The sequence below is a fragment of the Sycon ciliatum genome, chromosome 11 (assembly GCF_964019385.1).
Source record: "Sycon ciliatum chromosome 11, ocSycCili1.1, whole genome shotgun sequence".
In the NCBI taxonomy this organism is placed as follows: Eukaryota; Metazoa; Porifera; class Calcarea; order Leucosolenida; family Sycettidae; genus Sycon; species Sycon ciliatum.
The window spans coordinates 27,790-41,135 of record NC_088653.1 but is presented as its reverse complement, the minus strand read 5'-3'; positions in this window follow the sequence as shown (position 1 = coordinate 41,135).

The following is a 13,346-nucleotide window of genomic DNA, read 5'->3' as shown; positions in this document are numbered from 1 at the left end:
GTGTGATAGATGTAGGCCTACACACAACGGAAATAGGGTATGTTGTGAGTGGAGTGCTCAATACACCGTTATTATGACCAAATTCAATACATTGCAGGGCCTGGACTGGCCATTGATAAAGATACAGCGGGCAACGTTTGAATTGTCACTGAGGGTAGTACTGGCAAGCTGTGGACAAAGTCTGACCTGTATAGGGCTAAGAATAACAAAGTTAGGGTCCTGCAGTGAGGCAATTACCCAAGATCACAGTATTTAGTGCAGTATAGAGAACAGACATATCACCCCCTGACTTGATCAATACTCATCCGATTACATACATCTTTTGGATTCCAACTCAATGTGTTGTGTTGCAGGGCTGGACCAAGTTTGATTGATGTAGACCTACACATAACGGAAATAGGGTATGTTGTGAGTGCAGTGCTCAATACACCGTTATTATGACCAAATTCAATACCTATTTTGATGTAGACATATTAAAATTTTCGAAGTCTCCCACATTTACATTCATTGGGATTACTTTCAGTGCTCCCTTTATTATTTAATCGTCTTCCTTATCTTCCCATTCTCTTCCCTTTACTTTCCTCTTCCTTATTATCTTCATATTCTTATCTTCATCATTTAGTGGGAACTGTTGCAATGCGCCTAGTGTGAAGGCAGTTTTTCTTTCTCTATCTCTATTTTTATCTCTGTCTCTATCGCTATGTCTTGTCTATGTCCATGTCTATGTCTATGTGTATGTGTATGTCTATGTCTATGTCTATGTCTATGCAGTGAGGCAATTACCCAAGATCACAGTATTTAGTGAAGTACAGTACAGACATATCACCCTAACTTGATCAATACTCATCCGACTACATTATATCTTTTGGATTCCAACTCAGTATGTAGTGCTGCAGGGCTGGACCAAGTTTGATTGATATAGTCCTACACATCACGAAAATAAGGTATGTTGTGGGTGGAGTGCTCAATACCCCCGTTACTATGACCAAATTCTTAAACAAAACCCAAAAAATCGAGGAATATCGTTTGGCGATGATAGCGTCTTCCTGTTCGGTGAATGCTTTCCGCTCCTTTTTGGCTGCTGGCTTCGGGAGAGCGTATCCTAGCAGTGAAGCTTGAACAGTAGCAGCTGCAGGCGGCGCAAATCGGTACGAACGACGCTTCAAGAGCAGTCCCGACCTGATCAACTACGATTCCGTGCTGAACGTGATCGCATCCGATCTGATGGACTACGACAGCAGTACCGGTGCAGTTCGAGACTCGATTGCGGATGTGAGGCAGAAGAAAAAGGCACCTGCCTCCATACTTTCCTTGAGTGTCACCAGGGATTCGGAGTTCGATCGAATGCTGTTCAGGAGTCTGGCGGACGAGCTGACACGCAAGAACATCCCCGCCGTGTTTGTGAAAAGCAGCTATTTCACGCCTAGAAGCGAACTTCTGCAACTCTTTCAAAACAACGCCGGTGCGTTCGCCGGCGAGCTGGAGCGTGTGCGGCAGCATCTGGAAGCATTACTCTGGAGAGATTACAGAGCGCTGGTGAACGAAACGAATCGCATCTACTTGTCCAAGTACCCGTTCGAGTCGGTGGCTCTACGTGATCTTGCGCTCTCGTCTCAGCTACCGGGATTCTCCGGGTTCCAGCAAAACTGCGGAGCATCGTGCAGCTATCGCTCAAAGTCGCGCGGTCGGTGGCGAGCAAGTTCAAAGGGCTGGAAGATATGTCATAGACCTATGCCAGCACGGTGGAAGCGCAGCTCATGAACCCGGACCACTTCATGCATGGCCTGCAGAAAATCTTGAGCCATGATAAGGATTTTGTGATCGCTGTGCTGAAGAACAACAGCCGCTCCATTTCAAAAGTCCTAGACATCCTTCGAGGAAATTCCCTGTAGAGTGAGGAAGATGCACGCGTTGAAAGTGATAGAACATGGACATGGCGCTAAGCAACACGGACGTGGAATATTGTCTGAAGAGCGTGAGGGGCTTTGCAGGTGTGTGCAGTTACGATCTTCTACCGCGCATAGAAGATGGCGAGCTGTGCGTCGTCAACACCGACAATGTTCTGCCCCTGTACGATCCGCCCGAAGGTGGACATCACTGGTTGACGGCATGTCGCGAGCGTGACGGTGTGCTGATCTTCGACAGCTTTGGTCGCACTCTGAGCCAAATGGAGCGCGACTATGACGAGCCAGGTCTGGAGCGTTACTTTAGAGAAGCCTTCCCCGCCGGATGCCAGCTCTACACTTACCGTCGAACTCTCCAGGATCGTACGACTGCGGTGTGCGGGCGTTATGCCGTGCTGGTGGGGCGTCTATTTTCTCAGCGTGGCATCGATGGCACCCTGGACGTTTTAAACAGACTATTTAAAGACGACACACGTGCCGACGACCAACTGATCATGACGATGACCGATGACGTCAACGGCGGCGGCGGCAGCGCAAACAAAAGTAGCTGGACGGAGCGGTTGGCGCGTGACATGCACAAGCCACGGAGGGTGCGCTTTCCCCGAAGGCGTGTGATCGTACACGGACTTGGCGATATTTTGGAGTGCAGACCTGGTGGACATGCAAGCGTTTGCCAAATACAACAAGGGTGTACGGTACTTGCGCGCCGTGATCGATCTGTTCAGCAGGTACACCTGGGTGGTGGCGCTCAAGAACAAAACGGGTAGCGCCGTGCGCGATGCGTTTCGCAACATCGTTCAAAGCAGCGAGAGGTCATCACGTAAACTCTGGGTTGATGAGGGAAAGGAGTTCTACAATGCAACGCTAAAACGGTGGTTGACTGAGAACGGCATTGAGATGTACAGCACTCACAACGAGGGAAAGGCCGTGGTCGTGGAGCGCTTCAACAGGACGCTCAAATCGCGCATGTGGCAATACTTTACGGCCAACTCGACCAACATCTACGTGGATGTGCTGCCCCGACTCGTTGACGATTACAATGTCAGAAGGCATCGCAGCATCGGCATGACTCCCGCGGACGCCTCGCGCGAGCGCAACGCAGCGTTTGTACAGGATTTTCCTGCCTAGAGACCGGATGCTCATCCCCCGCGCTTTACCGAAGGTGATCAGGTTAGAATTGCAGTGATCAAACGTCATTTCGAAAAGGGCTACACTCCGAACTGGACGGAAGAGGTGTTTGTCGTGGACGGCGTCCTGCCCACCCGCCCCGTCACCTATCGCATTCGCGATCTCATGGATGAACGCGTTCTGGGTTCGTTCTACGAGCAGCAATTGCAGAAAACGGAGTTGGAAAATCTCTGAAACGATCGAGCCGTTACCGTCTATCAGTGGACGGTGTGCGCGCGCGCGGGTGCGTGCATGCGTTCACTGTTTACGATAGTGGATGTGTACGTTGAACAAGTTGTCAAGTAACGTGATGGTATTCAGCCATTGAATAACAGTTCCTACAAGCCCATCTCTCTCTCTAACATGCTCGACCGTGTCACACGTGCCTGTGTGTGTGTATGTTGCATCCCGTCGCTAACATGCCCAGCCGCACGTGGTCATCGTAAACTGTCGTAGATTTTCGAATTTCGATCGCCTGCTCCATCACGTTGTGCAATGCTGGCGGAAGCTAAGAAAAAGTGGTAAAAAAGTGCTTTGTTTTCCCAAAATGCAAATAAGAAAATTCAGACCAAGAAAGCTCTAGTTGTGTGAAGGAGAGAAAGAAAAAGAGAGAGAGTTATGGAGAAAGCCGCCAGCGCACCCGTTGAACAGTCCCCACAGTCATCCCCTGCATCATATGCACCGCAGGCATCCCCTGCACTGTCACCGCCTGGCTCTCGACTGTCAGCAGCATCCCCTACATCCCTGCCACCGCCTGGCTCTCGACTGTCAGCAGCATCCACACCGACTGTGGAGCGCCGATCAGTAGGATATGTGCGCTCGAACCCCCGACTGGTAACACCGGCATCGTCGTCAGCATCGCCAAGCTCACCATCACCACCACCCCTACCGCCAAGGCGTGTCCCACCACCATCACCACCACGACGCGCTCCACCACCAACTGAACACGCTTCTACACCACCTATCACCCCATCGCCACCCCTCCTGCGAATTCCACCGCCATCACTAGCAGCAGCAAGCCCGGAATCGTCCGTCCAGGTACCACCGTGCATACCTGAATTCAGTTGTAACGTTTCAAATTGCAGGAGGCGCTGTGACATTGGGAACATACGCGGACGATGCACAACTGGATGTATCTTGATAACCCTCGGCGTCATGCAGTTGGCTATCCTGATTGCTGTATGCGTCAAGGTGATGTTGATGTGACTCGGTGTGGGTGCGTGTGTGTGTGTGTGGTGCTAGTGATAGTGTGCTTCTAGTCTATCGCTGGAATATTCCATTTTCCTCGTGCTGCATCCATAGTACTTGCTGGATTGCACACTACATATCTCTCCTCTCTTTCCTACCGTTAGCGTTCTTGCTCTCCTGCTCCCCTCCCCGCCCTTCCACTCCCCATTTTTGTTTACTTTCGTGCACATGTGCAGCTGTGATGCCGAGACCCTTGGTCGGCTGAGCTTGTTGTTGTTGTTGTAGTTCCACTATAAAATCAGTGAATCTTCGGCGCCTGAACTTGGTAGTTTTAAGGTCTGGCTGTTTGACACACCCTCATGTTTTCGACTGGGGTCGTGAGGAGTGAATTCCTGCTTTGGGCATGGAAAAGGGCAAAATATACCCCAAGTTGCAATTTTTCCCCGGGGATGCATTTTTACCCCCAAGTTGCAAAAAAGATGCAAAACATAATGTGGACAAGCCTAGTCCAGTAGTAGATTGCAAAGACAGCACTCATCATCATCATCATCATCATGTGACCAAGCCGCTTTTACGGGCAACAATATTATGAATATAAAACGCAAGGTATTGTAAGAGCAATTTTCTGAAAATAATGTTAAAACACGAAATATAAAAATGCATTATCACACCGTAGCCACTTTTATGGGCAAATTCCAATACAAGGCAATAGGAAAACGAGGATGAAGTTAACCTTTTAACCCAAAGAAAAGACAAAAGATGTCAACAATAGAACTACAAATATAAAAAACAAACATCAGGTCATAAAAACTACTTTCAAACATAACCAAATGACAGCAAAGCGTGGAGAATGAGATTGACTTACAAAACAAAAGTAGTCCTACTATGCTTACAAAACAGAATCTACCTACACCACTAAGGAAGAAACATTAAATCATCATCATCATCATCATCATCATCATCATCCCAGGTCATTGGTTTACTCCGCTGTCGGCTGTCTTTTGCTTTGCTGCGTGCTGCTGTGTTGTGCATACGTGGGGCTCGGTCACGGTACCACCATCCGGCGAGATGTTTTCATGATGTCTCGATTGCCGTGGCCGAGTCAGGTCTAGTTTGTTAAGTATCGTGCTGTGTCCTGACTGTGCATGCGGGATTGGTATGGCGCTTACCCTTTTGTTGCTGTTTTGTTGCTTTCATGCCTTTAAGCATGTAATTGTGTTCAATTGTTGTATTTCATGGAAAAACGATCTTTGCGTTGGATTCATTTAAACTATTATTTGTGTAGGGTTCCACTCCTTCATCTTGGGAAATTGTGTTTTGTTTGCCCAAAGAAGTGGCTTCATCATCAAAAAAAAAAAAAAAAAAAATCATCATCATCATCATCATCATCATCATCATCATCATCATGTGACCAAGCCGCTTTTACGGGCAACAATATTATGAATATAAAACGCAAGGTATTGTAAGAGCAATTTTCTGAAAATAATGTTAAAACACGAAATATAAAAATGCATCATCATCATCATCATCATCATCATCATCATCATCATAATCATCATCATCATCATCATCATCATCATTTTGTTGCTGTTTTGTTGCTTTCATGCCTTTAAGCATGTAATTGTGTTCAATTGTTGTTGTTGTATTTCATGGAAAAACGATCTTTGCGTTGGATTCATTTAAACTATTATTTGTGTAGGGTTCCACTCCTTCATCTTGGGAAATTGTGTTTTGTTTGCCCAAAGAAGTGGCTTCATCATCATCAAAAAAAAAAAAAAAAATCATCATCATCATCATCATCATCATCATCATCATCATCATCATCATCATCATGCGGGATTGGTATGGCGCTTACCCTTTTGTTGCTGTTTTGTTACTTTCATGCCTTTAACCATGTAATTGTGTTCAATTGTTGTATTTCATGGAAAAACGATCTTTGCGTTGGATTCATTTAAACTATTATTTGTGTAGGGTTCCACTCCTTCATCTTGGGAAATTGTGTTTTGTTTGCCGAAAGAAGTGGCTTCATCATCAAAAAAAAAAAAAAAAAATCATCATCATCATCATCATCATCAGGCGTATAAACATACAACATACTGTTGATTGATCTAAGTCAGACTAGTCATTCGATGGAGGTGTGATCTTACCTCTGTACATGAAGCGGTTCATCAGCCTTCCATCACTTCTCACTGTGACGTATGAAACGCCACACGGAACATGCTCAGCATCTCGAACGGTGTGTGGGCCATGCTGCGCCGCACATGGCTTCACCAGGCATTCGGTGTCAGCGTAGATGACGTAGGGCATTTTCATCACCTTGACGATGTCCTTGAACATCAATTTTTCGCCCGAATCGGGCATTTCAACGGCAGCAAACTTTACATCTTTGCAGTACCGTTGGTGTCGTTCGAGCGTCTCGACACTGTTGTGTGAAGAGAGGCAACGCATGCAGAAATGCACTCTTGCCTTCTTCTTCCGCTTATGGGCACACAGCGCACTAAAGTTCTTAATCCACGCAAAGTGGTTGACACCATCGTCGTGGATGACCAGCAGGTTGATGGCATCGTCTGCGCCTGTCAATTTGAGTGGGTAAAGATCATCCTCATATCCAAAGACGTTGATGGACAAGGCATTGGCTTTTTCCACCTGCAGGGTAACAACAACAGCAAACGTCGTTGCTTGAGACGTCAGATGCGAGCAAGTTGTCATGACTTCAAGACAGCTATTTCACAAAACAACGACATGTGACAAGGACTCGATCAAGAGAACCTTACCTCGTAAACGTCGACGAGAGAAGCCGGACAATCAACGTCCGTTACATCGAGATTGTCAGCATACGGCATATAGTTGGTCACTCGATCAACGTGATCGGCTGCCGGGTGTAGTGCTGATAGAACAGCCCACTTCAGACATTGATCGTCACGGTTCCTCACGTTGACGACTGTCTCGAAGCGGCTATGGTTTTTGGTAGTGGCAGATAGGATGAGATGCGCATCGGTCGGTAGCGAGCAATGTCCAAGTGGACGCTCTTCACTTGGATCACCACCCAGTCGGATCTTTCACGAATCCAGGCTTCCAGCTTCTGAATAATGTGGTCGATGGACGACTTCAGTACGTCCTCCACTTCCAAGGCTTGAAGCACAGTCTGCGCTTTACTCCGGAAAAATGTGCAGGTCGAGAGCATGCTAGAAACTTGTGATTGTGTTGCAGGGCTGGACAAAGTTTGATTGATGTAGGCCTACACTTAACGGAAATAGGGTATGTTGTGAGTGGAGTGCTCAATACACCGTTATTATGACCAAATTCAATACATTGCAGGGCCTGGACTGGCCATTGATAAAGATACAGTGGGCAACGTTTGAATTGTCACTGAGGGTAGTACTGGCAAGCTGTGGACAAAGTCTGACCTGTATAGGGCTAAGAATAACAAAGTTAGGCCGGTCTTGCAGTGAGGCAATTACCCAAGATCACAGTATTTAGTGCAGTATAGAGAACAGACATATCACCCCCTGACTTGATCAATACTCATCCGATTACATAAATCTTTTGGATTCCAACTCAATGTGTTTTGTTGTAAGGCTGGACCAAGTGTGATAGATGTAGGCCTACACACAACGGAAATAGGGTATGTTGTGCGTGGAGTGCTCAATACACCGTTATTATGACAAAATTCAATACATTGCAGGGCCTGGACTGGCCATTGGTAAAGATACAGCGGGCAACGTTTGGATTGTCACTGAGGGTATTACTGGCAAGCTGTGGACAAAGTCTGACCTGTATAGGGCTAAGAATAACAAAGTTAGGGTCTTGCAGTGAGGCAATTACCCAAGATCACAGTATTTAGTGCAGTATAGAGAACAGACATATCACCCCCTGACTTGATCAATACTCATCCGATTACATACATCTTTTAAATTCCAACTCAATGTGTTGTGTTGTAGGGCTGGACCAAGTTTGATAGATGTAGGCCTACACGCAACGGCAATAGAGTATGTTGTGAGTGGAGTGCTCAATACACCGTTATTATGACCAAATTCAATACATTGCAGAGCCTGGACTGGCCATTGGTAAAGATACAGCGGGCAACGTTTGGATTGGCACTGAGGGTAGTACTGGCAAGCTGTGGACAAAGTCTGACCTGTATAGGGCTAAGAATAACAAAGTTAGGGTCCTGCAGTGAGGCAATTACCCAAGATCACAGTATTTAGTGCAGTATAGAGAACAGACGTATCACCCCCTGACCTGATCAATACTCATCCGATTACATACATCTTTTGGATTCCAACTCAATGTGTTTTGTTGCAGGGCTGGACCAAGTTTGATAGATGTAAACCTACACATAACGGAAATAGGGTATGTTGTGAGTGCAGTGCTCAATACACCGTTATTATGACCAAATTCAATACATTGCAGGGCCTGGACTGGCCATTGGTGAAGATACAGCGGGCAACGTTTGGACTGTCACTGAGGGTAGTACTGGCAAGCTGTGGACAAAGTCTGACCTGTATAGGGCTAAGAATAACAAAGTTAGGGTCCTGCAGTGAGGCAATTACCCAAGATCACAGTATTTAGTGCAGTATAGAGAACAGACGTATCACCCCCTGACTTGATCAATACTCATCCGATTACATACATCTTTTGGATTCCAACTCAATGTGTTTTGTTGCAGGGCTGGACCAAGGTTGATTGATTTAGACCTACACATAACGGAAATAGGGTATGTTGTGAGTGGAGTGCTCAATACACCGTTATTATGACCAAATTCAATACATTGCAGGGCCTGGACTGGCCATTGATAAAGATACAGCGGGCAACGTTTGAATTGTCACTGAGGGTAGTACTGGCAAGCTGTGGACAAAGTCTGACCTGTATAGGGCTAAGAATAACAAAGTTAGGGTCCTGCAGTGAGGCAATTACCCAAGATCACAGTAATTAGTGCAGTATAGAGAACAGACATATCACCCCCTGACTTGATCAATACTCATCCGATCACATAACTCTTTTGGATTCTAACTCAATGTGTTTTGTTGTAAGGCTGGACCAAGTTTGATAGATGTAGGCCTACACACAACGGAAATAGGGTATGTTGTGAGTGGAGTGCTCAATACACCGTTATTATGACAAAATTCAATACATTGCAGGGCCTGGACTGGCCATTGGTAAAGATACAGTGGGCAACGTTTGGATTGTCACTGAGGGTATAACTGGCAAGCTGTGGACAAAGTCTGACCTGTATAGAGCTAAGAATAACAAAGTTAGGGTCCTGCAGGGAGGCAATTACCCAAGATCACAGTATTTAGTGCAGTATAGAGAACAGACATATCACCCCCTGACTTGATCAATACTCATCCGATCACATAAATCTTTTGGATTCCAACTCCATGTGTTTTGTTGTAAGGCTGGACCAAGTTTGATAGATGTAGGCCTACACACAACGGAAATAGGGTATGTTGTGAGTGGAGTGCTCAATACACCGTTATTATGACAAAATTCAATACATTGCAGGGCCTGGACTGGCCATTGGTAAAGATACAGTGGGCAACGTTTGGATTGTCACTGAGGGTATAACTGGCAAGCTGTGGACAAAGTCTGACGTGTATAGGGCTAAGAATAACAAAGTTAGGGTCCTGCAGGGAGGCAATTACCCAAGATCACAGTATTTAGTGCAGTATAGAGAACAGACATATCACCCCCTGACTTGATCAATACTCATCCGATCACATAAATCTTTTGGATTCCAACTCAATGTGTTGTGTTGTAGGCCTGGACCAAGTTTGATTGATGTAGGCCTACACACAACGGAAATAGGGTATGTTGTGAGTGGAGTGCTCAATACACCGTTATTATGACCAAATTCAATACATTGCAGGGCCTGGACTGGCCATTGATAAAGATACAGCGGGCAACGTTTGGATTGTCACTGAGGGTATTACTGGCAAGCTGTGGACAAAGTCTGACCTGTATAGGGCTAAGAATAACAAAGTTAGGGTCCTGCAGTGAGGCAATTACCCAAGATCACAGTATTTAGTGCAGTATAGAGAACAGACATATCACCCCCTGACTTGATCAATACTCATCCGATCACATAAATCTTTTGGATTCCAACTCAATGTGTTTTGTTGTAAGGCTGGACCAGGTTTGATAGATGTAGACCTACACATAACGGAAATAGGGTATGCTGTGAGTGCAGTGCTCAATACACCGTTATTATGACCAAATTCAATACATTGCAGGGCCTGGACTGGCCATTGGTGAAGATACAGCGGGCAACGTTTGGATTGTCACTGAGGGTAGTACTGGCAAGCTGTGGACAAAGTCTGACCTGTATAGGGCTAAGAATAACAAAGTTAGGGTCCTGCAGTGAGGCAATTACCCAAGATCACAGTAATTAGTGCAGTATAGAGAACAGACATATCACCCCCTGACTTGATCAATACTCATCCGATCACATAACTCTTTTGGATTCCAACTCAATGTGTTTTGTTGTAAGGCTGGACCAAGTTTGATAGATGTAGGCCTACACACAACGGAAATAGGGTATGTTGTGAGTGGAGTGCTCAATACACCGTTATTATGACCAAATTCAATACATTGCAGGGCCTGGACTGGCCATTGATAAAGATACAGCAGGCAACGTTTGGATTGTCACTGAGGGTATTACTGGCAAGCTGTGGACAAAGTCTGACCTGTATAGGGCTAAGAATAACAAAGTTAGGGTCCTGCTGTGAGGCAATTACCCAAGATCACAGTATTTAGTACAGTATAGAGAACAGACATATCACCCCCTGACTTGATCAATACTCATCCGATTACATACATTTTTTGGATTCCAACTCAATGTGTTGTGTTGCAGGGCTGGACCAAGTTTGATTGATGTAGACCTACACATAACGGAAATAGGGTATGTTGTGAGTGGAGTGCTCAATACACCGTTATTATGACCAAATTCAATACATTGCAGGGCCTGGACTGGCCATTGATAAAGATACAGCGGGCAACGTTTGGATTGTCATTGAGGGTAGTACTGGCAAGCTGTGGACAAAGTCTGACCTGTATAGGGCTAAGAATAACAAAGTTAGGGTCCTGCAGTGAGGCAATTACCCAAGATCACAGTATTTAGTGCAGTATAGAGAACAGACATATCACCCCCTGACTTGATCAATACTAGTCCGATTACATAAATCTTTTGGTTTCCAACTCAATGTGTTGTGTTGTAGGCCTGGACCAAGTTTGATTGATGTAGGCCTACACACAACGGAAATAGGGTATGTTGTGAGTGGAGTGCTCAATACACCGTTATTATGACCAAATTCAATACATTGCAGGGCCTGGACTGGCCATTGATAAAGATACAGCAGGCAACGTTTGGATTGTCACTGAGGGTATTACTGGCAAGCTGTGGACAAAGTCTGACCTGTATAGGGCTAAGAATAACAAAGTTAGGGTCCTGCAGTGAGGCAATTACCCAAGATCACAGTATTTAGTGCAGTATAGAGAACAGACATATCACCCCCTGACTTGATCAATACTCATCCGATCACATAAATCTTTTGGATTCCAACTCCATGTGTTTTGTTGTAAGGCTGGACCAAGTTTGATAGATGTAGGCCTACACACAACGGAAATAGGGTATGTTGTGAGTGGAGTGCTCAATACACCGTTATTATGACAAAATTCAATACATTGCAGGGCCTGGACTGGCCATTGGTAAAGATACAGTAGGCAACGTTTGGATTGTCACTGAGGGTATAACTGGCAAGCTGTGGACAAAGTCTGACGTGTATAGGGCTAAGAATAACAAAGTTAGGGTCCTGCAGGGAGGCAATTACCCAAGATCACAGTATTTAGTGCAGTATAGAGAACAGACATATCACCCCCTGACTTGATCAATACTCATCCGATCACATAAATCTTTTGGATTCCAATTCAATGTGTTGTGTTGTAGGCCTGGACCAAGTTTGATTGATGTAGGCCTACACACAACGGAAATAGGGTATGTTGTGAGTGGAGTGCTCAATACACCGTTATTATGACCAAATTCAATACATTGCAGGGCCTGGACTGGCCATTGATAAAGATACAGCGGGCAACGTTTGGATTGTCACTGAGGGTATTACTGGCAAGCTGTGGACAAAGTCTGACCTGTATAGGGCTAAGAATAACAAAGTTAGGGTCCTGCAGTGAGGCAATTACCCAAGATCACAGTATTTAGTGCAGTATAGAGAACAGACATATCACCCCCTGACTTGATCAATACTCATCCGATCACATAAATCTTTTGGATTCCAACTCAATGTGTTTTGTTGTAAGGCTGGACCAGGTTTGATAGATGTAGACCTACACATAACGGAAATAGGGTATGTTGTGAGTGCAGTGCTCAATACACCGTTATTATGACCAAATTCAATACATTGCAGGGCCTGGACTGGCCATTGGTGAAGATACAGCGGGCAACGTTTGGATTGTCACTGAGGGTAGTACTGGCAAGCTGTGGACAAAGTCTGACCTGTATACGGCTAAGAATAACAAAGTTAGGGTCCTGCAGTGAGGCAATTACCCAAGATCACAGTATTTAGTGCAGTATAGAGAACAGACGTATCACCCCCTGACTTGATCAATACTCATCCGATTACATACATCTTTTGGATTCCAACTCAATGTGTTTTGTTGCAGGGCTGGACCAAGTTTGATTGATTTAGACCTACACATAACGGAAATAGGGTATGTTGTGAGTGGAGTGCTCAATACACCGTTATTATGACCAAATTCAATACATTGCAGGGCCTGGACTGGCCATTGATAAAGATACAGCAGGCAACGTTTGGATTGTCACTGAGGGTATTACTGGCAATCTGTGGACAAAGTCTGACCTGTATAGGGCTAAGAATAACAAAGTTAGGGTCCTGCTGTGAGGCAATTACCCAAGATCACAGTATTTAGTACAGTATAGAGAACAGACATATCACCCCCTGACTTGATCAATACTCATCCGATTACATACATGTTTTGGATTCCAACTCAATGTGTTGTGTTGCAGGGCTGGACCAAGTTTGATTGATGTAGACCTACACATAACGGAAATAGGGT